General features: G+C 39.2%; 1 pseudogene; it reads left to right on the top strand.

Moving 5' to 3' along the window:
- The first annotated feature begins 3,075 nt into the window (after positions 1 to 3,075).
- LOC126032215 (centrosomal protein of 70 kDa-like) overlaps positions 3,076 to 26,396 on the top strand; it is a 48,914-nt pseudogene continuing 25,593 nt past the window's right edge.

Raw genomic sequence — 26,396 nt, forward strand, 5'->3', positions numbered from 1 at the left:
TACACAATGGAATATTATGCAGCTGTCAGGAGAGATGAAGTCATGAAATTTTCCTATACATGGATGTACACGGAATCTATTATGCTGAGTGAAATAAGTCAGAGAGAGAGAGAAAAACGCAGAATGGTCTCACACATTTATGGGTTTTAAGAAAAATAAAAGACATTCTTGCAATAATAACTTTCAGACACAAAAGAGAAAAGAGCTGGAAGTTCCAGCTCACCTCAGGAAGCTCATCACAAAGAGTGATGAGTTTAGTTGGATAAATAACTACATTTTGAACTGTCCTAATAATGAGAATGTATGAGGGAAATTGAGAACCTGTTTAGAGTACAGGCGGGGGTCGGGTGGGGAGGAGGGAGACTTGGGACATTGGTGATGGGAATGTTGCACTGGTGATGGGTGGTGTTAAAAAAAAAAAGAAAAAGTATAAAAAAAAAAAAAAAGAAAAAAAAAAAAGAAAGAAAAGTTCTTGCCACAGCAATTAGGCAAGAAAAAGATATCAACAGCATCCAGATGAGAAAGAAAGAAGTCAAGCTCTAAATGTTTGCAGATGACATGATACTATACTTATAAAACCCTAAAGATTCTACCAAAAAGCTTCTAGAAACAATAGATTCATATAGCAAGCTACAAAATTAATATGTGGCAGGCTACAAAATTAACATGCAAAAATCAATAGACTTTTTATACACAAATAATGATAAATAAATTGACATTTAAAAAATCCCATTTACAATAGTTCCACAGAAACTTAAATACTTTGGAATCAACTTAACTAAAGAGGTAAAGGACCTATACAAAAAAACCCCTACAAAACAATGATTCAAGAAATAAAAGAGGACACAAGAAAATGGATACACACACCCTGCTCATGGATTGGGAAGATAATTAAAATGATTATACTCTCCAAAGCATTGTACAGATTTAATGCAATTCCTATAAGGATACCCATGACATTCTTCAAAGAAATGGATCAAACACTTCTGAAATTCATTTGAAACAATAAACACTCATGAATAACTAAAGCAATACTTAGGAAAAAGAATTAGGAGAAATCACTTTTCCCAACTTTAAATTGTATTATAAAGCAATAGTCATTAAAAAAAAAAAAGCATGGTATTGAAATAAAGACAGATCCTCAGATCAGTGGAATAGACTTGAGTATTCAGAGAATGTTTCTCAGACATACAATCAATCTTTGATAAAGAGCCAATAAATGCAAAATGGAGCAAGAAATGCCTTTTCAACAAGTGGTGTTGGGTGTTGAAATAACTGGTCAGCCACTTGCAAAAAAGCAAACTCAAATTCCCATCTAAATAAAGACAGACCCTCAGATCAATGGAATATGTTAGCATATTCAGAGAATGTTCCCCATAAATAAAATCAATTAATCTTTGATAAAGGGGCAAGAAACACAAAATGGAGCAAGGAAAGTCTCTTTAACAAGTGTGTTGGGACAACTGATTAGCCCCATGTAAAAAAGCAAACAGGGATCTTCATCTAACACTTGCACAAAGGTCAAATCAAATAGATTACAGACCTTGATATCAGACTCATAACCATAAGGTATATAGAAGAACACGTAGGTAAACCACTCCAGGGCATTGAGATTAAAGGCATCTTCAATGAGAAAACATCACTGTCCAAATAAGTGGAAGAAGAGATAAACAAATGGGACTACATTAAAACTTAGAAGCTTCTGCACCTCAAAGGAAATAGTGACTAGGACAGAAAGGCTACCCAGAGAATGGGATAAACTATTCACCCAATCAATACCCATCCTATAAGAAGCTAATATCTAAGATATAGAGGGTACTGAAAGATCTGAACAAGAAAAAATATCTAATGCCATCAAAAAATGGGGAGAAAAAATCAACAGACACTTTCTCAAAGAAGAAATACCGATGGTCAAAAGTTACATGAAAATACTCTCCATATCACTAATTCAGCAATCCCACTCCTAGGAATATACCCTAGCAACAAAAAACACAGTACATAAGCTTATAATAACCCAGATGCTCAAGTACATATGAGTGGCTAAAAAAAACCTGTGCTATATATAAAATATTAATTAAATTAATAAGAGTCCTTGATGGTGGTAGATGATGGTGGATAGATGATGAGGCCTTTCTCGGCTAGGCCAGGTGCCTGCAGCTTCTTTGGTAGGTCTGAGAGTTAAGGATAATGGCGAGGAAATGATCCACAGACAGTCAGCAGAAGTCAGGAGACATAAAACTTTATTATAAGGTCCTACCCGCCATGTGCATATCTTACATGGCTTCTCAGCTAACCTTTTAAGCAGCCTATTTCAGTTGCCCTATATCTATCCAGTCTCTCCTCTCTCCATCCTCCTCCTGAGGCTTCTCTTGCTGAATCTCTTTCTGGCTCAGCCTCTCTTGCTAAATCTCTCTCTTTCTAAATCTCCTCTTACCCCTGAGGCAACCCCTTAAATTACCAACCAGAGCCCTCCCAGCTATGGGAGGGTTTCCCTCTCCAGTTGAGATACCCAGGAAGTTGGGGGGCAGGGTAACATTTCCCCTTCCTTGATTAGAAAACAAAAGAAAGGTTAGCTTTTGTTTTCCTCATATCCACCTTTGGCCAAAGGCAGGAAACCTAATATTCCCATAGCAACAAAATTGAAAGTGTGAAATTAACATATCAGCCTTTTCCATAAACAGAACTTGTCTGCAAAATATACCTGTAGTTTAAAATTCTTAATGCTATTGAACCAAGCACTTTTATACTGGAATGCCCTTAGTTCCTTTCATTAAACTTTCCTAAACAAAATTACAAGAACATTTATATAGAAAATACAGTTTGAAAACAGGCTACTACATTAAGATACACAGTAAAACATTACGCAATTGGAAATATTTATTATGGAAAACTATAAACACATTTAAACCAGCAAGACAATGACGAGGATCAAGAGATACATCTGAACAAATTTAAGATGCAGGAGGTTTCAAAAATCAGCTTCTGTTGGGCTTTATTGGCCTGTTTTCTCTCCTATTCTCTTCTTCTACCCCATCACCATCAACCATCAACAAATTGTCCAGACATGGATAAGGTATGGACTTCTCCCCAGGCCGCTTTACCTCCTCAGAATCCCGGGCCAGTAGATGGTCGAGCAGGAGCCGCGTGCACCGCTCCACTTGCCTGCTAGAGTTGGCTTTTCAGAACCCTCAGTTCTGCAGGCCAGAGCTGCAGCACACCCCACTTGCTTGTCTGAAGGGAGGGAGCTTTCCGGTGCATCTCACTGAGAATATGGTCAGTCTCCACAGCCACTGTTGCCACCTCTCCTCCCCTTTGAGCAGCTGGTATTGGAGCATGGTGTTTGGAAGCCTAGCTCTTTGCTGCAGCGGCTGCACATCTGGGAGTTCAAAGCACTGTGGTATTAACCTGGAAGTCTATTAGTTCCAAGGCCAGAATCCTGTTGGGAGCTGAAGGTCATCATCCAGATGTTAGTCCACTATCAATAAAGCCTTTTCTTTCTGGTCTTTTTTCCGATCCATGGCTTCTAGAGGTCTCTGCAAATTTGGAGGCAGAAGTCCTTGGAAAAATCACTTTTCATAGAAGAAAAGTCCAGTGCCTGGGCCTCTGGGGAGCTGCTCCAAGCTTTCAGCAATCCCCCTTTCAAAACTGCCAGCTCTGCTGCCATCAAGGGCCTCCACAATGTTTAGAAAAGGCTGTCCAGTCTCACTCAGCTGAAAAGAGCCAAAATTGACACAAGAACAGGAACCTCGCCATCATCTCTGTGGTCTTCTTGGGTCCAGGGCTCAACTCAATGTTCAAGTGGTAGTTGTTGTATAAATTAAATTAATAAAGTCCTTGTTGTTGGTGGATAGATGGTGAGGTCTTTCTTGGCCAGGCCAGGCGTCTGTAGCTTCTTTGGTATGGTGAGTCTGAGGGTTCAGGGTAACAGCGAGGAAATGATCCACAGACAGTCAGTAGAAGTCAGGAGACATAAAGCTTTATTATAAGGCCCTACTCGCCATGTGCATATCTTACAAGGTTTCTCAGCTAACCTTAAGCAGTCTCCTTCAGCTGCCCTGCATCTATCCTGTCTCGCCTCTCTCCATCCTCCATTCTCCTCCTGAGGCTTCTCTTGCTGAATCTCTCTCTCTCTCTCCCTTGCTCAGCCTCTCTCACTGAATCTCTCTCTGAATCTCCTCTTAACCCTGAGGCAACCCAATAAATTGTCAACCAGACCCCTCCCAGCTATGGGAAGGTTTCTCTCTCCAAGTGAGATACCCAGAAAGTTGAGGGGAAGGGTAACATACATATATGTATATTATTATATATTATTTTCAGGAGATGTCTTATTTTTCCATGAGAAGTATACAGTATACGTTTATGGTTAAATGAAAATAAAGGAAATTTATTACAGTATGGTCGTACGGTAGTTGTCAGTATAAACCAGACAAACTGGGAATCCTACAGTATTAAGAATTTACTCACCATCTTTAAAATTAATTTTTATTCTGAGACAGAGCCTGGGGGCCTTAGTTTTGGGGGGGATACCCAGAAGGAAACCTGTAAGTAGGTCTTATTTTCAAAGATTGTTTTATTTTGGAGGAAACATGGTATGTGGCTGTCAGCAAAAATGAAGTCATAAAATTTTCCTATACCTGGATGGACATGGAAACCATTGTGCTGAATGAAATAAGTCAGAGGGAGAGAGATAGACAGAATAGTCTCACTCATGTTTGGGATTTAAGAGAAATAAAAGACACTATGATGGGGCCGGAGAGATAGCACAGGGACGTTTGCCTTGCAAGCAGCCGAATCAAGACCTAAGGTGGTTGGTTTGAATCCCGGTGTCCCATATGGTCCCCTGTGCCTGCCAGGAGCTATATCTGAGCAGTTAGCCAGGAGTAACCCCTGAGCCAAGCCGGGTATGGCCCAAAAACAAACAAAAAAAAGGACACTGATAATAATAATAATAATAATACCCAGAGACAATAGAGATGAGGGCTAGAAAGCACACGATATGAAACTTACCACAAAATGTAAAGCTAGAGAAATACCTACATTAACAACTATCATGACAATGGTAGCTATTCCACTCTCCACATCTCAATATAAGCAAAGCCCAGTCCCCTGTTTCCCATTATTTCAATTTTTTTTTTTTTTTTTGGTTTTTGGGCCACACCCGGTGGTGCTCAGGTGTTACTCCTGGCTGTTTGCTCAGAAATAGCAGGCACGGGGGACCATATAGGACACTGGGATTCGAACCAACCACCTTTGGTCCTGGATCGGCTGCTTGCAAGGCAAACGCCGCTGTGCTATCTCTCCGGGCCCCCATTATTTCAATTTTTTATGTTCTTTTTTATGTTTTTTTTTTTTTTTTGTTCTATTTTTATGTTCTTTTTTACTGCTCTGATTTCTTTTCTTCTGTCTTCCCTGGGCTCTAGGATCAAATGTGCTGTCAGCATATCCCCTTTACTACATTACATTTCTTTAAAGTTTTTTTTTTTTTGTTGTTGTTTTTTTGTTTTGTTTTAGGCCACATACGTTTGACGCTCAGGGGTTACTCCTGGCTATGCGCTCAGAAATCACCCCTGGCTTGGGGGGACCATATGGGATGCCGGGGGATCGAACCGCGGTCCGTCCTAAGTAGCGCTTGCAAGGTAGACACCTTACCTCTAGCGCCACCTTCCCGGCCCCTACATTACATTTCTTAATATAATTATTTTATATACCACAGATAAGTGGTCATTTTTTTTCTTCTGTTTTATTTCACTCAACCTGATTTCTTCCAATTCCAATCAGGGCACAGCAAATGGCATGATTCTATCATTCCTCCCAGATGCAGAGTATTTCATTGTGTACATATACCACATCTATATTATCCATTAATTTGTCATTGAACATATTCAACATATTCATTATTATACTGTTGTAACAATGATTAACAAGTGTATATGTCCTTTTGAATGAATGTTTTGAAGTCCTGGGGATAGATACCCAAAAGTAGTTTTGCTGGGCCAAATGGTAAACTTTCTTTTTTTAATTTTTCTTAATTTTGGTTATATTGAGGATGTGGGAGTGTAGTTTAGCTACACATCCAAAGACTCAAACACTGAAAACATGAGATCTAACCTATTTGAAACCACCAAACTTAATGTGCCTGCCAAGGTGACAGGCAGGAATTGGGGGGGATTGGTTGGGATGTGGGGGGAGAGTAGATTATGAGAGCACTGGTGATAGTTGACACCTGTGGTAGAATTGGTGCTGAAATATTATATACCTAAAATTCAACCATCAATAACTTTGAAAATGATGGTTATTTAATTGAATAAAAAAAGAAGGAGGTAGCTTGATAGAAAATGCAGAAAGTATGGCAAGATCTGGCATTAAAGAAATAGGGGCCTGATTATGTTAAAATGATTTTTTTTTGTGGTTTTTGGGTCACACCCGGCAGTGCTCAGGGGTTACTCCTGGCTCCATGCTCAGAAATTGCTCCTGGCAGGCACGGGGGGACCATATGGGACGCTGGGATTCGAACCGATGACCTCTTGCATGAAAGGCAAATGCCTTACCTCCATGCTATCTCTCCAGCCCATGTTAAAATGATTTTAATCATATATTCAACTATATCATATACAACTGTATGTCATATTACAACTAATAGTTGTTAGAGTTATATTTTTATTTTTGAGTCTGTCATAACAAAGTCCTATAACATGTGCTGCTTAAGATGGGTTGAAGGAAGACTCATTTTTTTGCACTGCCCTAGCTTCTAATGGTTTCCAGAAGTCTTTGGCTTTCTCTGGTATAATCAGTTTTACAGATTTCACTGCTTAACTTCACAGTGTCTTCTCTGAAGTTTTGGATGTCCTCTCCTTTTGTAAGAACTCCAGCTGTTGTATTCAGTTCAGATAATCTCTTGCATTATAATATCTCCACTAACTATTGAATACTTATTTCAATGTACCAAATGTACAGGAACTAGTGAGAGAAAGTTGAATGAACATTTTTTGGAGGGAGTGAGAGGCACATCTCAATATACACATCTCAAATAATCTATGGTCCTTTCCAAATTAATATTGATTCCTACCTACCTCATAGGAAAAATATATTTACCTCATTCCAACATCCACTGTTTTATAATGTCCTCTAATGGCCTCTTCTTTCCTAAGACTTCGTGTCATTATTCTTTTTTAAACTTTTTTATTCCTTTACTTAAGCACTGTGATTATAAAATTGGTTATGATTGAGTTTGTCATAGAATGCGCAACACCCTTCACCAGTGCTCATTTTCCCAGTTTTTATCCCACCCTCCTCTCCTACTAGCCTCTATGGCAGACATTTTATTTATCTCTTTTTTTCTTTTAGACAGTATGTTTTGCGCTATTGCTAATGAAGGGTACCATGCATATCACTTTATTCCCTTTCAGTACCAAGTTTTTAGAATTATTAGTTCCATTGTCATAGCAAAACTTTCTCCATCTTAACTGCAGTGCTCCACTATTTGTGGCAAGCTTCCTACTATGGAGTGGTCCTCCTGGCCCTCATCTCTATTGTCTCTGGGTAATATTGGTATATTATCTTTTATTTCTCCACAAGTGAGTGAGATTATTCTATGTCTATCCCTATCCCTCTAACCAATTTCACTTAGCATAGTAATCACCATATCCATCCTTGTATAAGCAAATTTCATAACTTCATTTTCTCTAACAGCTGCATAGTATTACATTGTGTAGATGTACCAGTTTCTTTAACCACTCATCTTTTCTCAAGCACTTGGATTTTTCCAGGTCCTGACTATTGTAAAAAATGCTGTGATGAACATTGGAATGCAGAGGGTTTTCTTCATTGTACTTTTGAGTTCCTAGGCATATTCCTATGAGTGGCATTGCTGAATCATATGAAAGCTCAATATCTAGTTTTTCAAAGAATATCCATATTGTTTTCCAGAAAGGCTGGATCAATTTACATTCTTTTTTTTTATTTATTTTTATTTTTTCATTTTTTTTGGCCACACCCGGCGATGCTCAGGGGTTACTCCTGGCTGTCTGCTCAGAAATAGCTCCTGGCAGGCACGGGGGACCATATGGGACACCGGGATTCGAACCAACCACCTTTGGTCCTGGATTGGCTGCTGTGCTATCTCTCCAGGCCCCAAATTACATTCTTACCAGCAGTGAATGAAAGTCCCTTTCTTCCTGCATTGATTGGTTCTTGTTCTTTGTGATGTGAGTGTAAGAAATGGTGTGGAATGATAGCTCATTGCTGTTTTGATTTACATCTCCCTGCTGGTCAGTGATATGAAGCATTTTTACATGAACCTTTTGCCTACCTGTATTTCTTCTTTGAGGAAATGTCTGTTCATTTCCCCCTCCCCAATTTTTGGATGGAGATAGATAATTTTTCTTGCTAATTTCAAACAGTTGCCTTGCATATCTTAGATATTGATCCCTTATATGATGGGTTTTGGGTCATTAATTTCTCCTGTCAAGTGGGTAGTCTTTTTGCAACCCAGTCACTGTTTCCTTTGAGGTGTAGAAATTTATCCACTTAACGTAGTTAAGTTGTTCTTTGTTTCTATTTTCTTGGACAGTATTATTCTCTCTTTAAAGATGCCTTTAGCTTCAATGTCATGGAGTGTTCTGCCTACATTTTTTGTGTACTTTATGATTTCAGGTTTGATATCAAGATCTTGAATCCCGTTTCACCTGACCTTTATGCATGGTGTTAAAAGTCTGACTTCACTTCTTTGCATGACCTTTTCCTCAATAATCCATAGGGGTTTTCTTACTGGGTCTCTGTGACCCCAAAGTTTCTTATGTTGATTCTGTTGAATTTATCATGGTGTTCTATTGACATCTGTTCTCTAATTTTAAGGATTTCCCCCATCTTCTGTTAGCTTATTTTAAGGATATTTTCAACACCTTCTTTTGTATAGAAGTATTATACAGCACATCTTCCTGCTCACAGATTCTGTTCTTAATAGCTATTTATCTGTTAGTAAGGCCTTCAGTGAGTTTTTCCTTTTGCCTACCAAGTTTTTCAATTCTATCATTTCTGTTGAAGTTTTATCATTTCTAATCTGATATTTTTTGCTTCTTGTTGGCTATCTGTTTTATGGTTTCTTTGAGTTCTTTGATCATCTTCCAACATGTCCTTTCTAAAATCCTTATTACAGAGACTATACATAAGTAACTGGTACTACTTGGGTCTTAAGAACTACCATCATAATTCACTAAGTGTGGTGAGATTTTTTGTTGTTTCCTAAATGTGACATTTACAGTGTGGTGGTGTCTTTTTTTTTAATGTATTGTGTATGGGCTCATTCACTAGGAGAAATGCATATCCATGGAGTAAAACAGAGGAATCGTGTTGGTACTGCCTCTTCTAGCTTACCTGCTGAGATTTGATTTACTTTATGGCCAACTCCTCTCATACCCACTTTATAAAATATTTATTTAGTTAGTTTTTGGCCACACCTGTTCATGCTCTGGGGTTACTATGGGTTTTGTACTAAGATATTATGACCTGTGGAGCTCAGTCACTGTGGCTGGGGGCTGAACCATGCTTCTACCAGGTAGAGAGGGAGGGGCAGTTAACCCAGGCCGACCTGTGGAGCTCAGTCACTGTGGATGGGAGCTGAACCATGCCATCAGCCAGGTCAAGGGGGAGGGGTGGTTGACCCAGGCTGACTGGACCAGTGGAGCTCAGTCACTCCAAACCAAACCACCAAATGCAAAGAAATATGGGTAAACTAAGGAAGACACTAACAACTGGGGATATGGAGAGAAATCCTAGCAAGTTTCCATGTCCACCAAAATGCATGTGCTCAATAGATGAAGACCTAAAAGCAGCATTGCAAGCCATGGCAAAAGAAATCAAAAAATCACTAGCCAGCGAGTTCAAGAAATCCATAGACGAAAAAATCAGCCAACTCAAAGAAGAACTTTTATAGAATATGAGAGAATCCATACAAATGGAATTAAAGGAAATAAAAAATGACTTAGCAAGCCATAGTAGCAGAAATACACAATTGGAGAATCACATAGAAGAATTTGAAGAACAACTACAAACCAAAAATGACAAAGAAGCCAATAGGTAAAGCATTGGAAGAAAAATTTAGGTATTTAATGAACAAAGACAAAAGAAATAATCTATGGATTGTAGGAATACCAGAAGGAGAGGAAATAGGGAAATGGGAAGAACAAGTGGTTAGGGAAATAGTAGAAGAAAACTTTCTCACCCTCTGGAAAGAGGCTTTGGTGCAAAACCAGGTGGTGAAAAGAGTCCCTAATAAAATAGACCTTAATAAGCCAACACCAAGACATACAGTAATCCAAATGGCAAAAAACAAACAAACAAGCAAACAAAAAACAAAGAGAAAGATGAACTTCTTAAAGCAATAAGGGAGAAAAACCCTTACGTACAAAGGAAAGAACATAAGAATCAAACCAGATCTCCCATTTGAAACAATTCAAACAAGAAGACAGAGGAATGAATGACATATTCAAACAACTGAATAAAAGAAACTTCCAACCTAGAGTCCAATAGCCAGCAAAACTCTCATTCATATGGGAGGGAGGACTAAAAACATCCTCAGCTGAAAAAGAACTTGGGGGGGGGGGGATTAAAAAAAAAAGAGCTTGCATTATTTGCTCAAACACAACCGATTCTAAACAATCTACTCAGAGATGAATTACACAATCCAACCCCCCGATTGTAACAGCAACCACCCTACACAATACAACTGCACAATAGCCCTCTCTGTCAATAATCTCCTTAGATGTCAATGGACTAAACTCTTCCATTAAAATACACATAATAGAGACTTGGATTAGAAAACCAAAAAGTGTAAGGCATAGAGTGTAAAATTCTGTAAAGGAAATTCTGTGAGCCAGGAACAGATAATTTGTGATAAATTGGATATTTTTAGTGGCAACAGCAAAATCTAGAAATAAAGGGGGCGGGGAAGTTATTGCTACTTGCCATTGAATTCTGATGTTTTCTCTATGGATTCTGTTTGAACCTTGTTTTGTGGATGTGTCTGAGGAATGAGTGGGATAGATTTTCTATTATGAGTCCAAGACTTTTTTTTTTGGAGTGGGGGAGCTCATTCTAATGGAAACCAGGCAGACAGATCAACTCATTATTATGACCATAGGAATGGTGGAACAGTTTGTTTCTCTTGGACTTTTCCAGATCTCCGTGCATATTGGAAAGCAGTGTCTCTGGCTTTAAATGCAACAAGCCATTTAATTGAGGCTCTTGAAAACACCAGGACCTAAGCATTACAGTTTTTTTTTTTTTTACCACAAGACTGGTAGAAATGAAAAGTTTAGCATTTTTTTGGAATGTGAATGATGCCATGGCAAACAAGTTACCTGTCTTCTTTGAGGTCCTGTCAGAGAGCACAGTTTAATAGCCCAGGGGTGGCCACTGTGGTTTGACAGCAGTGTCAGGACATTTTCCCTTGCTGTGGTGCTGGTGCATGAGAGCAGTGAGAGCAATAGACCCAGATGTGGTGACATAGAGCCCACTCAGTGGAACTCCACAAGAGGGCAGATTTGTGCTTAGAGGTGGCTCAGGCATGGGACATAGAGCAGGACTGACCTCAGGCTGTTTCCCAGGAAGCAGATACTCCCAGAGGAGTCACAACAGGAGATGACTAAATGCGCAGCATCATGTGACAACTGAGAAACTGGGACATACAAGAACTCTCTGAGGACATCAGGAAAATAAAGATTGGAAGACTGAATTTATAGAGCATAGTTTAAGTAAAAGAAGTTAAGCTGCAGTGATCTTCAGGGAGAAACAGGATATGTTATTATTTTATTTATTTTGATTTGGGGGTCATATCTGGTAGTGCTCAGTGGCTACTTTTGCCTTAGTGGTTAGGGTTGCTCCTGGAAGAACTTGGGTTATTATGTAAAGTCAGGAACTGACACCAGGTCTCCTGCATTAAAATTATATACTCTAGTCTGGTGAGCTCTCTGGACAAAATCAAAATATTTTAATGCATTTTTTCTTCTGGAATTTCTAAAAGATTATCTTCAGTTTAATCAAAATCTACAGTTACTTTAATATGGTCCACTTTATAATAGTTTCTATCTGTATGAAACAGATTTTTATGTTTAGTTATAATTTCTGCCTCTTTGTGTTACTGAAGCCTTTACTCACAATAGCAAGAAATCATGTTTTAGAGGGGAGTCTGAATAAAGAGATCTACAGGCAAGAGTGAAAATTATGAGTATAGGAGTTCTGGGTTCATGATCTCAGTATTAATCTGGGAATAGCCCCTGAGTATTGTCTGGTGTTGCCTTGCATATTTGTTAAGTCTCTCACAGTTATATTTAAGGTACATAGTGACAGTGAATTAGGGCAATTACCATGACCAGTGTTGACCTTCCTCTGCCACTGTTCCCAGCATGCATCTCATATCTCCACCCTTAGCCCCCTGGACTGCTAGTGTAACAGGTCCCTTTGTACAAATCTTGTTGTAGTTTGGGTCTCTTGATTATATTGTCATTGACTTTGGGTTGGGGACTTAGGTCTGATCTTATATATTTCCTCTCAATGCTCATGAAACCACTTTTCTCCTGGAACCATCCACTTTCCCCCCCCACAATTTGTAGGAAGCCATAGAAATATTAGGCAGGGGGGCGGGTAGGTGGCGCTGGAGATAAGGTGTCTGCCTTGCAAGCGCTAGCCAAGGAAGGACCGCGGTTCGATCCCCCGGCGTCCCATATGGTCCCCCCAAGCCAGGGGCGATTTCTGAGCACATAGCCAGGAGTAACCCCTGAGTGTCAAACGGGTGTGGCCCAAAAACCAAAAACCAAAAAAAAAAAGAAATATTAGGCAGAACAAGATGATTCAGGTTCTATGGGTCTGTTAAAAAAAAAAAAAAAAGAAAATGGGTGGGAGCCCCTGCTAGAAGCTATAAATATATATTGAAAAGAAGGGGAAAAAAAGAATTGGGGCTGCTGTGGTAAGATTTTGTTCTGCATAGGTACAAGTATTGGGGAAATTAGAAAGAAATTCTCTTGCCCTAAGAGATACAGGGTGTCTCCACCTTTGAAGCATACTGTCAGGAGACCAACTACATGCTTGAACATATTCACTGTCAAACCCAAAGTATTTATTTGTTTGTTTGATTTTTGGGTCAAACCCGATGACATTGAGGAGTTACTCCTGGCTATGAGCTCAGAAGTCACTCCTGGCTTGGGAGACCAAATGGGATGTGGGGGATTGAACCAGGATCTTTCCTAGGTTAGCACATGCAAAGTAAATGCCCTACAGTTTGCGCCACAGCTCCAGCCCCCCAAAGTATTTCTTTATGGTGCAAGGAAATATTCTGTTCAGTCATAGTTGTCAAAGTCAGTCCTTTCTAATTGGAGATTTTGGTTTTTGCACAGATCCTAGGATGAAGTCTAGGATAGACTTTATTGCCCCAGGAAGAGTTCTGCTCAGTGGTAATTTTTGTAGTCAGTCTTCTATAATTAATGATCTTGGTTTTTGCACAAATTCTAGGATGGAGTGTGTTCTAATTTCATCTCACCATTAGGTGATGAAGTGGGGCAACCTGTACTTAGATCGAGTTGTTGCTGCTTCCTCATTGTCATGGTGTTGTATGAACCTACTCTGGTGCAAGTGGTATTAGCTGGAGTGGTAGCTGGTATCTGCTGGAGTGGTATTAGCGACTCCCACAGGGCAAGTTTGATTCTTGGTGCTGCTCTAGGGAACTGTGTCAATACTAAGGTTGGGATCCTGGGTTTGGGGTTGGATGGTCAATGTCTGATCATATGAGGCCTAAGTCAAATCTCTTTGACAAATGTTCAGGGTCAAAGGTGCCCCTGTATTATAAAGTTTATGGATTCTTATTCCTATTAGATAAGAACTTGTTTCCATACATAAAATTTCCCTATTTTTGTGTGCTTAAGTATAAAAGTAATGATGCCATATTATATTATTGGTGCATTTGGGGGTAAAAATGACAAGCTATACAATCTCTGTGCCCTTGTTTTCACCTGAGCTCTTATCCCAATTATGCCTTGAATATTTTTAAAAAACAACTATCTCTCCCCCTCTCCCTTTCTGTTGTGTATGTAAATATTTTGGGGGATTACTATGTTGCTCACCCTAATCTGTGCCCTACCTTAGGGTGTGACCTGGCATTCTGCCCCCACCCTAGGGTAGGACCTGATTCTGCTTCCACCATTGGTTGGTATCTGATCCCACCATTGGGTGGGACCTGACTCTGGAGTATAAGAGCAAGGGTCTGTGGAAGGCGAGGAGCTTTTGGCTGGCTGGAACTGAATCTGAGTCTTTGGACTTCAGTTTTGTCCATCCGAATAAAGCAAATATTTCCACGAGCCTGATTGTCTGCGAGCTGTTTACCCGCCGTTTCACCTCAGAACCGTGGGCTAGACAGGGTGGCAGACGCGTGCTCCGAGCTGGAAGAAAAGGGCCTCATTCTCCATCCCTCCATCAGTCAACCTCTTCAGGGGCTGACCTGCTACACCTTTCTACCTCTTTTCACACACCCACTCCCAAACAATTCTTTTTGTTGTTGTTGTTGTTTTGGGCCACACCCATTTGATGCTCAGGGGTTACTCCTGGCTATGAGCTCAGAAATGGCCCCTGGCTTGGGAGGGGGACCATATGGGACACCGGGGGATCAAACCGTGGTCCTTCCTTGGTTAGCGCTCGCAAGGCAGACACCTTACCTCTAGTGCCACCTTCCCGGCCCCAGGAGGTACATTGTTAAAATCTATTGATTGAAGTACCTAACACAACTGCAATTAATGCCACCTCTGAATAATATCAGATATAAATTTTGCTACCTCTTAATTTATTGCACCTATTAATTTTTTTCTATGCAAATGGCATTGGAAAGAGCTACTGCATTACACAGACTTGAATTCAAATTGGAAGGCCTTAGGCAACTGACCCAATCTCTTTATGTCTTGTTCTCATCTATCAAATGAGGAATGTAATATTATATGTATTTTGTAAAGTAACTTCTAGAAAAAATCACGTACGCTTAGTGCTATGCCTAATCATAATTAGATTTGAGCTCAACAAACTATATTCAATATAATATTTAAATACATAAAAGTCATGGTTATATGATAAAATCACTGCTGGAGGTAGCTATGGCACTTTCTGCAATAGGAATTAAGACGCCTCCTCTTTTCACATAAGCTGCTAAAGTGCTCCTAGTGAGAAGATGACTTGCAGGCTAGGAGATAAAATATCCTTTTGATTAAACTCTGCAAACACAGCATCTGCTCACAATAATCCCGGAGGTCCTCTGTCATTTCCTTTCTCAGACAGGGCCCCCTTTAAAGTCAAGAAATTGGAGTTGGCTGTTCACTGGCAACATGAACTATAAATGTTCCTGTTCTTTTGTTTGACCTCACCTTGGGACAGACACACAGGCCCCTCTCTGAAATAGTCCAGTGCCAGGGAGGTGCAGCTAACATTTCAATCTTTCTGTGCTTTAGATTTGCAGGATGTGTCTTGCTCAGTAAGTCTGGAGTTTATAAGCTTTCTCGTGGGTGAGGTCATTTCACTGGTAATTGCCAAAAGCTGCCTTCGTCAGTATACATATGATGCTTTTTTGGCTGAGGTGCAAAGTTTCCCTAGATGAACCACTGCTTGTGTAATGAAACAGTCCTACTCTTGAAATTTGTACTGGCAGTAGACTCTTATTTTTTGAGCGACAGCATCTGTACTTTTGGTTCCTATTTTAGCAGTTAAAGCTGGATTTTAGACAGGCATTTCTCATGGTCTGGTTGCATGTATGAGTCTTGGCTGTACCATAGCTCAGACTGGTTGATGAGTGGATGCTCAGGAGTCACTTTAGGGCTGCTCAGCTGCTCACCAAGCATATTTGTCTGGTAATTTGGATGGTGACTAAATACTGATGCCATCATATTAAGTCACTCTAATCTTGCTCAGAAGGTTTTTTTCATTGCCACGCTCAAGAGATCCTTTGAATACTTTTCACGGAGAGCTTCCTTTGGAAAATTGTACCATCACAGATAAAATGCTTATTTACTTATGAGCTACGTTCAAAAAAAAGAAATTTTCATCTCCCCCCGCTACCCATCAAGATCCAGTTTTGTGGCTCCTGACTAACGCATTTCATCAATGGGCTAAAACATCTCAGGCTTTCAGATATTATAGTGAGAACCAGAACAATAATACATCAGGCATTGTACTCACTTTGCATGTAACAGACCTCAGTTCTATTCCTGGTATTTCATATGGTTCCCTGACACCACCAGAAGTGATCTCCGAGCTCATTGCTAGAAATAAACATTGAGCACAGCCTGGTATAGTCCCTCTGACACACAAGAAACATACTATGGTGTATGCAATTTACACTTAAAGTTTATGGATGGAGAAATTATGCCATATCTATTTTCCTGTACATATGTTGAAGTTTACACAAATTTTCATAAATCTTAATTACTTCTTAGAAAAAAATTATAGGGCCTACACCCAGCAAATTTTAAGATTTTGTTGTATGGGGGCTCAAATTTAGGGCCATAGCAACCCATGCATCTCTGCTCATGCAAACTATCTCTGTGACCCTCCTCTACAAACTTTACAGGGAGACAAAAATTACAAACATGATTATCTGTGGAAATGTAGTAAAAGTCCATTTTAGTTATCTTTATTAGCTCTACCTCCAACCTCTGGTTAGCACTTCTCATACAGTTTGTTAATGGTTGAGATTCAGAAAAAAAATTTCAGGACAAATATCTCTTGCCCATGACTTTCTTCTTCCTGTGATAATATCTGTGCTTAAAGATCCCTCATTTCACACTCAGCAATTTTCTCTCTCTGAATTCCTAAGTACAACAGTCTCAAGGACAAGGGATGAGATAACCCAGAAGGCCAAGGATTTTCAGTAGTGTCAAAAAGAGGAAGCATGTCTGTTTATAGTACTCATTATGACACTGTCTTTATAAAATACTTCAATTTACTTATTTCCTTTGGATTATGGCTTTTACTGTGACCTAAAGCTTATGACCACTGAGACCATTGAAATGGACAACTGCACACCACAGACTTATGTTACAGGACCCACTCATTGAGTATGCAAGTTAGTATTTTTTAAATTTCCTTCTCTACTTTCTTCTTTTTCAAGTCAAGCTATGGTAATATTATATCGTAATGCCTACGCTGTCAGTTTCTTTCCAGGAAAGGAACCTCGATGCACAGAACATGGTGGATGATATACATAAGGTAGACCCCTCTTCTAGTGCTCAGCACTATATTGATTAGTACTCTAGTCATGAAATCACGTTTATCCTAAAATGCTCCATGCACAACATAACTCTGAAAGCCTCATTTAGGTAAGTTCACTCCTGCCATAGATAAAGTGCCAAAGAATTGGAAAACCTTTCACCTCCGAGGTACCGACAGCATTTATTTATTTTTCTATCTTTCTTTCTTTCTTTATTTTCTTTCACTCTTCTTTTTTTCTATTTCTTTCCTAAGCATTTTTAAATTCAATTATTTAAGTGCTCCGATCCAACTCATAAGGGTCAGACCTCTAACTACAACCTGTGAGTAGATCTTTAATGTTTGTCTATAAGTGGGCATGAGTTTTTATGCAGTGGACTCCTGTATGCTTGCTTAATCTATACTGTAAACGAGTCATGCCTATATTGTTTATAGCCTCTTATATATTACCTCTTCCTCCCACTCAGAACTTCTATCCTCTCATGCCCTCAATCTTGATCCGTTATCTCTCCCTATTTAACCCTCTGTTCTCTCAGTTTTTTACTCCTTAGGAACTGGGACTGTCCAACTGCTCCAGTAAGCTGCTACCTAACTCCCAAAGTGAAAGGACACACTAGCAATCCCTCATCTCTCTCCTGGGCAAAAAGCTGCAATAACCACTCCTCCGATTAGTTTTATGTGACCCTTTTTCTCTCACAAACACACCCCAACATGGAGTGGAGCTTCTGGATTCAGCTCTAGAAGGACCCCCAGCTTGAGGACATTACCCAATCCTTTACTGCTGCAAACCATTTCTTAAATGCAATAAGACCACAGTGTGGGACGAAAATGTACCCTGGATCTCATCCCTCCCTAGACTATCTAAAAAAAAAAAAAAAACTTAATGAGGATACCTATATATTTTTTGTATGTTTAATGCCTTAATAGTTATACCCTTAGAGTGTCTATTTCCAATTGTAAAGGTAGCCTACATCATCCCTTTTTTTTAATTTTTTAAAATTTTTATTCATTTATATATTTATTTTTTTGCTTCTTATGGTTCTGTTGAATATGATTTCCTGAAGAAAAGTCTAGCTTAGGATAAAAGTTCAGGTCAAAACCAGGACACAGACACTGTATGACCTGATATTTGTACCCCTAAGGCACCAACAAGATAATATGGCAATGTACCTTTTTGCATAGGCCCACTAAAATGGGGAAACTGTATGTATAGCTCTTATCTAATAAGGATAAAAACCCATAAATCTACAGGGGCACATCCCACCCTGAACATTTGTCATGGGAACTCAACTTAGACCTCACGTGATTGGATATCAACCATCTAACCCTAAACCCTGGATCCCAACTTTAGAAATGATACATTTTGGGTCACATGTATCGCTTTTGTATATCTCAGATGTATCCCTTAACATCTATAACTCTTTTCAAATATCCTCATATAGTGACAATTTTGGCCACTAGATTAGTTATTTGATTGTTTGATTTTCCCTGTGAGATCTGTTTTATAAGCAATACTGGTAGAAGAGTAACTGTATAGATTTCACGTTTATACCAAGATACGGGAAATGTTGGGCTTTATTCGTTGGCCCCCAGATGCACCAACAATATCTTGTGGCATTGCTTCTCTTTTGCATAGGCACATTAAAATGGGAAAATAATACATATGCAAACAAGTTCTTATTTAATAGAGATGGGAACACAAATTTGGTAATGTAATTAGGCCTTTTACCCTGAACATTGGCATAATGATTTGGCTCAGGCCTCAGAAGAATGGGCATCACCCACACACACCTGAACTATGGAAACAACCACAATTGTCTTTAACATTCCCAGGATCCAAGCCTCTACCAGAGAAGACCTACCACTGCTTTGGCATTGACTTACTCCAAAGAGTACTCCCAACACCCAGGCGACTCAGCAACAGTCTGCATGCAGGGCAGATCGCTCTGCATTTAATGATATGCTGAAACTAGAGGATGCTCCACATCAGCCTGACATTGATGAAAGAAATGCACAGAATCCAGAGTCTTTAAATATAAAAGTCTGATACCAACTATAGCTAAAGTGTGCAAAAGTTGCACCGGGACCTTGAGAATGACTGGAGTTGGATAGACTGGTATGCCCGGAACCCAGAGTCTGTCTTATGCCAATAAACTTCTGGGGTGAGGCCTTTTTGTAATCAGGTCAAGGATATTTTTTTCCATTTTCTCCATTTTTCTGGACCTATGCAAACATTGGCGATTGCCACTATCACACCTTTACTATATTTTTTTACTCTTATCCTTTAAGGAAAAAAAAATACAACTTACTGAACTTAAAAACAAATTACTGTAGTAGAATGCCTGTCTCGAATACAGGCAGGGGATGGGAAGGGGGGAGGAGGTGATGTTGCACTGGTGAAGGGGGGTGTTCTGGTTATGACTGTAACCCAAATATGATCATGTTACTTAAATAAAAATATATTTAATAAAAAATCAATTTCACTATTAAAAAAAAAAGAAATGGTACATTTCCTCACAACAGCACCAGGAACAAAACTCTCCCTGGGGTGTCCATAATACAACTCTGGCATCAACTTGTGCCAGTGTATGTACATCGACATCCTGATGACAAGGAAACAGCAACAACTTGACCTAAAGGCAGGTTGTTCCACCTCATTACCTAACAGTGAGATGAAATTAGAGACACTCCATCCTTTGATCTGCGCAGAAACCAAAATCACTAAATACAGAAGACTGACTGCAACAACTATAACTGAGCAGAACTATTGGAACCAAAAATTGTCTATATCCTAGCCCTTGTCCTAGGACCTGTGTAAAAACCAAGATTTCTAATTACAGACTTTGACATCCACGACTGAGCAGAACATTCTTGGCTACTATAAATAGACCGGGGTTTATAATGAACATGGTCAGAGCCTGTAGAAGATCCCATGATAGTATGCTTCAAGGGTGGAGAAACCCTGTATTTCTTAGGTCAAAGAATTTTTTTTTCTGATTTTCCCAATACTTACTGTACCTATGCCAAAAAAAAAAAAAAAAAAAAAAAAAAAAAGCAAACAAACTTGCCACACCAGTCTTTCCCTTTTCCTCTTTCTTTCTTTCTTTCTTTTTCTTTCTTTCTTTCTTTCTTTCTTTCTTTCTTTCTTTCTTTCTTTCTTTCTTTCTTTCTTTCTTTCTTTCTTTCTTTCTTTCTTTCTTTCTTTCTTTCTTTCTTTCTTTCTTTCTTTCTTTCTTTCTTTCTTTCTTTCTTTCTTTCTTTCTTTCTTTCTTTCTTTCTTTCTTTCTTTCTTCTTCCTTCCTTCCTTCCTTCCTTCCTTCCTTCCTTCCTTCCTTCCTTCCTTCCTTCCTTCCTTCCTTCCTTCCTTCCTTCCTTCCTTCCTTCCTTCCTTCCTTCCTTCCTTCCTTCCTTCCTTCCTTCCTTCCTTCTTCCTTCCTTCCTTCCTTCCTTCCTTCCTTCCTTCCTTCCTTCCTTCCTTCTTTCTTTCTTTCTTTCTTTCTTTCTTTCTTTCTTTCTTTCTTTCTTTCTTTCTTTCTTCTTTCTTTCTTTCTTTCTTTCTTTCTTTCTTTCTTTCTTTCTTTCTTTCTTTCTTTCTTTCTTTCTTTCTTTCTTTCTTTCTTTCTTCTTTCTTCTTTCATTTTTTTTCCTCCTCCCTTCCTCTTCTTTTTTCTTCTTTTCCTTTCTTTCTTTCTTTCTTTCTTGCTTGCTTGCTTCTTTCTTTCTTTCTTTCTTGCTTGCTTGCTTCTTTCTTTCTTTCTTTCTTGCTTGCTTTCTTCTTTCTTTCTTTCTTTCTTTCTTTCTTTCTTTCTTTCTTTCTTTCTTTCTATCTTTATTTCTTTCTTTCTTTATTTCTTTCTTTCTTTCTTTCTTTCTTTCTTTCTTTCTTCCTTCCTTCCTTCCTTCCTTCCTTCCTTCCTTCCTTCCTTCCTTCCTTCCTTCCTTCCTTCCTTCCTTCCTTCCTTCCTTCCTTCCTTCCTTCCTTCCTTCCTTCCTTCCTTCCTTCCTTCCTTCCTTCCTTTCTTTCTTTCTTTCTTTCTTTCTTTCTTTCTTTCTTTCTTTCTTTCTTTTCTTTCTTCTATTAAATTTACATTCATGGCCTTTAGACAGGGGGTCCTCCCCACTTTTCTTTCTTGATTTTTTTCTTTTCTTTCTTTTGTCTTTCTTCTTTCTTTTTCCAGAACCATAGAACATGAATAACTTTGTTCTACCTCATAAATTAAAAAAAATGGATGGTAGGTACCAGGGACAAACAGCCCAATGAACATTGAGTGGAAATAAAAATACTTAAATATAAAAATAGACTTAAATATCCAACCCAAAGTCAATGACAATAGATTCAAGATAACCAAACTACAACAAGTTATACACAAAAGGGAACTAGGAGTCCAGCGGGCTAAGTGTGGAGGTAAGGAAAGTATTCTGGGAACAGGGACAGAGGGTGGTCAACACTGGTGGTGGGAATTGCCCTAATTCACTGTCATTATATGTTAAATATAACTGTGATAAACTTGTAATTCATATTAGTCTCAATAAAATAAATTAAAAAATAAAGGCCATTTTCAGGGAGGGACTACAGAGTATGAAACCCGGCAAAGCTTTGCAAAAGCCGGCTCCCTGTGTGTGACACCAGGCGGGGAAAATCCGCGAAAGTACACCGGCCCAGTGGGGCCCAACTGTGAAAAACTGTGAGTGTGACCTGTCTATGCCTGTCTACTGTCCTCTTGCATGAAACTCTTGCGAGTGGGGCAAAAAGAGGCTCCAGCTGAGCATGGCCGCTCCGCTTTGCTACGCGGCCGTGCACTCTTTCTAAGGAAAGAACTCCATTGCAACAAGAAGGAAAAATCACACTAAGAATGGCGCTATATCACAGAAGCAAACATTTCTCTCCAGACTGTCTTCTCTGTTGCATGCTCGGGCCTAAGATTTGACCCAGTGTGAGGCTTCATCCACGGAGGGCTCCCCTCCCTTAGAGGCAAGTAAGCCCATCCAGAAAGGGAGGAGCCAGAGGAGTGTGCTGCCTGCATCATATAGACAATGAATACTACCACAACACGTAGAAAAAGCCACAATACAAGTGTGACAATGGGGAAACAACGCAGGCCAGCACCAGACATAGAGAATGAAGATGACAATTCTGAGGACCAGATAATGACCAACCAACTAATCAATCTCTCAGATAAGGACTTTAGACTAGCAATATGGAAGATGCTCAACAAACTACAAGAAACCATGGATCGAGTTGAACAGAACACTAATAAGAACCAAGAAAATATGAAGACAGAAATCACAAAACTCCAAACTGAAATAACATGTCAACTAACAGGACTGAAAAAGTCAGTAAACGAAGTGAATGACAAAATGGATAAGCTCTGGGACAGGGTATCAGAAGCTGAGAATAGACTTGGTGCTGTGGAAGATGAGATACATAACAATTCCATACAGCAGGAGAGATTGGACAAAAAACTTAAAGCAAATGAGCAGACAATGGAAAAATTAGTCAAAGAATGGGAACAGATGAAAATAGAAGTCTATGATAAGATCAACAGAAACAACTTAAGAATCATTGGAGTCCCAGAGACCCAGGAAAAAAATTTCCAGGAAGAATCAATGGTCAAGAACATCATTAAAGAGAAACTTCCAGAGCTAAAGAATATATGTGATCAAATCCTGCATGCCCGAAGAGTACCAACCAAAAGAGACCCCAGAAAAACCACCCCAAGACACATCCTAGTCACAATGACAAATCCCACAGATAGAGACAGAATTCTGAAAACAGCAAGATCAAAAGGGGAAATCACGTTCAAGCAAGCTTCCCTGAGATTTACAGCAGACCTGTCACCAGAAACACTCAATGCCAGAAAGCAGTGGTGGGATATTGTGACAAGACTGAATGAAATGAATGCTTCACCCAGAATACTATACCCAGCAAAACTCACTTTCCGGTTTGACGGAAGAATACATGGTTTCACAGACAAAAAACAGCTCAGAAACTTCACAGACACAAAACCAGTCTTAAGAGAAAAACTGAAAGACCTAATCTAAGACAAGACTACCCAAAAGACACACCAAATTTTGAAATAAAGATGGCATTAAATCCCAGGACAATTCTTTCTCTCAACGTCAATGGACTAAATGCACCAGTTAAGAGACACAGAGTGGCTAAATGGATCAAAAAACTCAATCCAACCTTCTGCTGCCTACAAGAAACGCACCTGAATAGTCAGAACAAACATAGGCTCAAAATAAAAGGCTGGAGAAAAATTATCCAAGCAAACAACACCCATAAAAAAGCTGGAGTGGCCATACTAATATCAGATAATGCAAACTTTATACTCAGGAAGGTTGTAAGGGACAAAGATGGACATTTTATATTAATCAAGGGGTATGTAGAGCAGGAAGAATTCACTCTCATAAACATATATGCACCGAATGAGGGGCCAGCAAAATATTTAATACAACTGTTGACAAATCTGAAAAATAATATCAACAACAACACAATAATTGTGGGGGACCTTAACACGGCTTTGTCAACACTGGATAGGTCAACCAGACTGAACCCAACAAGAATATACTAGACCTGAGGAGAGAAATGGAAGAAAGAGGCCTAGTGGATATATATAGGACACTCCATCCCCAGAAACCTGGATACACATTCTTCTCCAATGTACATGGGACATTCTCCAGGATAGACTACATGCTGGCACATTAAACATACCTCCATAAGATCAAGAGAATAGAAATTTTGCAGACTACCTTCGCTGACCACAAGGCTCTGAAATTATTTGTGAACTCCAAAGGGACTCAGAAGAAACACTTTAACACCTGGAAGTTAAACAGCCTCATACTCAATAACCAGTGGGTCCGAGATGAAATCAAGGAGGAAATCAAAAGGTTCCTGGAAACAAATGACAATAAAGACACAAACTATCAGAACTTATGGGACACAGCAAAAGCAGTACTGAGAGGAAAATTTATAGCTTTGCAAGCACACATCAGGAAGGAAGAAGGAGCTTACCTGAGTAGCTTAATGACACAGCTAATAGAACTAGAAAATGCTCAACAAAAGGACCCAAGAATAGGAAGACAGAAGGAAATAACAAAGCTGAGAGCAGAAATCAACGAAGAGGAAACTCAAAAAACAATCCGAAAGATCAACGAAAGCAGAAGTTGGTTCTTTGAAAAAATAAACAAGATTGATAGACCACTGGCAAACCTAACAAAGAAAGAGAGAGAGAGAAACTTGATAACTCGTATCAGGAATGAAAAAGGAGAGATCACTACTGATATGACAGAGATTCAAAGGGTAATCAGAAACTACTTTGAAAAACTCTACGCCACTAAAAATGAGAACCTGGAAGAAATGGATAAATTCTTGGACTCTTATAATCTTCCACGGTTGAAGGAAGAGGATGTAGCATATCTAAACACCCCCATCATCATTGATGAAATTAAAACAGTAATCAAATGTCTGCCGAAAAACAAAAGCCCAGGTCCAGATGGATTCACTAATGAATTCTATCAAACTTTCCAAGAGGAACTACTGCCAATCTTGGCAAGACTCTTTCATGAAATTGAACAAACAGAAACACTTCCAAATAGCTTTTCTGAAGCCAACATCACCTTGATACCTAAACCAGACAGAGACGCTACCAAAAAAGAAAATTATAGACCAATATCACTGATGAATGCAGATGCAAAGATCCTCAACAAAATCCTGGCAAATAGGATTCAATGCCTCATTAAAAAGATCATCCACTACGATCAAGTAGGTTTCATTCCAGGAATGCAAGGCTGGTTTAACATCCGTAAATCTATCAACATAATACACAACATCAATAACAAGAAAAATAAAAACCACATGATCATATCAATAGATGCAGAGAAAGCATTTGATAAGGTCCAACACCCATTCTTGATCAAAACTCTCAGCAAGATGGGAATGGAGGGAACCTTTCTCAATATAGTGAAGGCCATCTACCACAAGCCAGTGGCAAATATTATCCTCAATGGAGAAAAACTGAAAGCCTTCCCTCTAAATTCTGGCACAAGACAAGGCTGTCCTCTCTCACCACTCCTATTCAACATAGCACTGGAAGTACTTGCTATAGCGATTAGGCAAGAAAAATATATCAAGGGAATCCAGATAGGAAAGGAAGAAGTCAAGCTCTCACTGTTTGCAGATGACATGATACTCTACTTAGAAAACCCTAAAGACTCTATCAAAAAGCTTCTAGAAACAATAGACTCATATAGCAAGGTGGCAGGCTACAAAATTAACACACAAAAATCAATGGCCTTTCTATACACCAATAGTAATAAGGATGAAATGGACATTAAGAAAACAACCCCATTCACAATAGTGCCACACAAACTCAAATATCTTGGAATCAACTTGACTAAATATGTGAAGGACCTATACAAAGAAAACTATAAAACTCTGCTCCAAGAAATAAGAGAGGACACACGGAAATGGAAACGCATACCCTGATCATGGATTGGCAGGATTAACATCATCAAAATGGCAATACTCCCCAAGGCATTATACAGATTTAATGCCATCCCTCTAAAGATACCCATGACATTCTTCAAAGAAGTGGATCAGACACTTTTGAAATTCATTTGGAACAATAAACACCCTCGAATAGCTAAAGCAATCATTGGGAAAAAGAATATGGGAGGAATTACTTTCCCCAACTTTAAACTGTACTACAAAGCAACAGTTATCAAAACAGCATGGTATTGGAATAAGGACAGATCCTCAGATCAGTGGAATAGGCTTGAATACTCAGAAAATGTTCCCCAGACATACAATCACCTAATCTTTGATAAAGGAGCAGGAAATCCTAAATGGAGCAGGGAAAGCCTCTTCAACAAGTGGTGTTGGCACAATTGGATAGCCACTTGCAAAAAATTGAACTTAGAACCCCAGCTAACATCATGTACGAAGGTAAAATCCTAATGGATTAAAGACCTCGATATCAGCCCCAAAACCATAAGATATAGAACAGCACATAGGCAAAACACTCCAGGACATTACAGGCATCTTCAAGGAGGAAACTGCACTCTCCAAGCAAGTGAAAGCAGAGATTAACAGATGGGAATATATTAAGCTGAGAAGCTTCTGCACCTCAAAGGAAATAATGCCCAGGATACAAGAGCCACCC

The sequence above is a fragment of the Suncus etruscus genome, chromosome 16 (assembly GCF_024139225.1).
Source record: "Suncus etruscus isolate mSunEtr1 chromosome 16, mSunEtr1.pri.cur, whole genome shotgun sequence".
In the NCBI taxonomy this organism is placed as follows: Eukaryota; Metazoa; Chordata; class Mammalia; order Eulipotyphla; family Soricidae; genus Suncus; species Suncus etruscus.